This window comes from Abrus precatorius, unplaced genomic scaffold (genome assembly GCF_003935025.1).
Source record: "Abrus precatorius isolate BTA unplaced genomic scaffold, Abrus_2018 Scaffold8, whole genome shotgun sequence".
Classification (NCBI taxonomy): Eukaryota; Viridiplantae; Streptophyta; class Magnoliopsida; order Fabales; family Fabaceae; genus Abrus; species Abrus precatorius.
This window is the reverse complement of record NW_020874428.1, coordinates 11,329,850-11,332,255: the sequence shown is the minus strand read 5'-3', so window position 1 is coordinate 11,332,255 and position 2,406 is coordinate 11,329,850. Positions and strand designations below refer to the sequence as shown.

At 42.2% G+C, this 2,406-nt stretch overlaps 1 non-coding gene across 1 annotated transcript; it reads left to right on the top strand.

The window, feature by feature from the left end:
• Window positions 1–988: 988 nt before the first annotated feature.
• On the top strand, window positions 989–1,095 carry LOC113848573. Its single transcript, XR_003501837.1, has one exon. It is a non-coding gene; the product is annotated as a small nucleolar RNA R71 (small nucleolar RNA).
• Window positions 1,096–2,406: the final 1,311 nt, after the last annotated feature.

Sequence of the window (2,406 nt, the reverse complement as noted above, 5' to 3'; positions counted from 1 at the left end):
GACCTTGGTTGAACAAGAGTCTCTTCCTTCTTTTCACTTTTAGGCTCCTCGCTTGAAGCACAACTTTGCTCATGGTGATGCACGGCCGTGCTGTGATCATTGTCATGGGCGTGCTTGTATAAACACGATCGTCCTCCAATTCCAGCAAGGGCGTGTTCATCAGTAAGCACGGGTGTGCCTGTAGAATCAGCATAGGCATGCATGTGCCTCTGTTTGGTTATTCTTATAATTTCTTTCCACTTCTAAGGGTGATGGCATTGCATTGCTCCCTTGGATTAGGTTCAAGCTGAGATGGTGGTGTTTCCGTCACTCTTTGACTCAGAAGGTTCGTAATTTGCTCCAATTGTACACTCATCTTAGAAGAGTTAGCTTGTATTTCATATTTGACCTCTGCGAGCTTTTTATCAGTTCTCTCAATATGCTGGTCCAACTTGGATTCAATCTTTGTCATCCTCTTATCAGAGTAATGCACATATTGCATCATTTGTTCCTAAAAGTTAGACTAAGATGTAGGAGCTTCTTTCCCTTCTGGTCTCGCTCCTTGATTTTGCATATGGGGAAGGCAATACACGCTTGAATTTTGACTTCCAAAGTTATTCTCCCAAGAGTTAGGAGGATTACTCCTCCACCCCAAATTGTGATTGCCCATAAAATTTGCCTTTTCTTACTTAAATTCTAAGCTTGCAAGAGCTCTTACAGGTTGGTCTTGAGCCTTCATTAAAGATTTTAGTTGCTTTGCAAGGGCTGACATTTGGTTCATTAGTGGGCTGCTACTCTCTGCTTGGTAGACTGGGGCAGTTTCTTTCCTCTTGATGTTGTAAGAGTCAGTAATGTGCCACTGAAAACTAGAAGATGTAATCTCACTATTAGCTTGTGTGCATCATCTGGATCTTTTCTTATGAGGGACCCTCCTACTCTGGCATCAATTGTAGCCTTGGTGGAAATTGATAAGCCACTGTAAAAGATTTGCACCTGTCTCCATGTCAGGAAATTATGATGAGGACATCTCCTCAAAAGCTCTCCAAACCGCTCCCATGCCTCGAACAAGGATTCTGCTTCGTATTGTTGGAAGCAACATATCTCCGTCATGAGTTTTGAGGACCTTGATAGAGGAAAGTATTTTTCCAAAAATTATTGACTGAGGTCCTCCCAAGTTGTGATGGAGTTAGCTGGGAGTAAGGCGAAACAAGTATTCACCTTTTCAAATACCGAGAATGGGAAAAGAGGAATAAAGGTGTCCTTTATAATAATAAACAGCTGGGGTAACCTTTCCCTATATCACATTGTGGTTAGAGGAATAAAGGTGCCCATTACATCGGGGGTCATAAACTAGGTGCTACAAATCAAATGTACTATTGTCAGACCACCCAAGGATGAATACACTGCTCTTCTGGAGCAGGAACCTGATTATGAAGCCATCATTCGAATCTTCTGTAAGCCTGGATCAGAATGGAGACCACTAGGTGGCCTAGAACCTTGCAACCTGCTAGTAGTTGACTTGCTGCCTATACCTCGGGCCTGGTTTCAGTTTATGATAGGATCCTTGACCCCTGTCCTTCATGATACAACACTACTCCTACGCCGTGCACAGCTCTTGTATTGTACAGTCATGGGGAAAGAAATTAATGTGGGAAAAGTCATCCATCAAGAAATCAGACAAATTATGGATGATGATAATCAGAAATCTCTAGCCTTTCCATCCTTGATCAGTCTTTTATGCCAGGATGCCAATGTCCTAATGGATCCAAATGATGTCCTAGTCAACAAAGCCAAATGGATCACATCTTCTAATATCGCAAGTTTTACTGAGCAGTCCCACCGCCGTCCAGACAAAGTAGTTTCGACCCCTGCCCCCGCAACATCTTCATCCAGTACTTTAAACAGCAAGCAACAAATGAATCTAGTCCTCACCAATTTATCCCATCTGCAACAGTCCTTAGATCTCTCCAAGAAAGTACAAGATCGGCATTCGAAGACTACATCACAGCAGTTGCAACTTATAATGAAGGGAATGGTCAAATTAGAAGCAAAAATTGATAAAATTGCTCAAGACTTACAAGTGCTAGATGATGAAGACGAAGGACCCTCTTGCAACGACTTGCTCAGCATGATGATAGCCGAAGTGGATCCAGTCACAGTCTCGGATAAAGATGAAGAAACTCTTTGACTTCTTGTTTTTCTTTTTCTATTTCATGTCTGCTGTTTTATTTTATTTTACTATGATGTACTATGTTGGCTACTTTCTTTTGTGTGGGCGGGTGCCCATTTGACACTATTAACTGTTTCCATTATGCAATTTCAACTATTGCAATGCCTTCTCTCTTATGCAGTAATTTTCAGCGAGTAAGAGAGGCAAGCTCCACGCCTCCATTGACTCTGACCACTCAGGGGAGTCCCTTTTTGCAT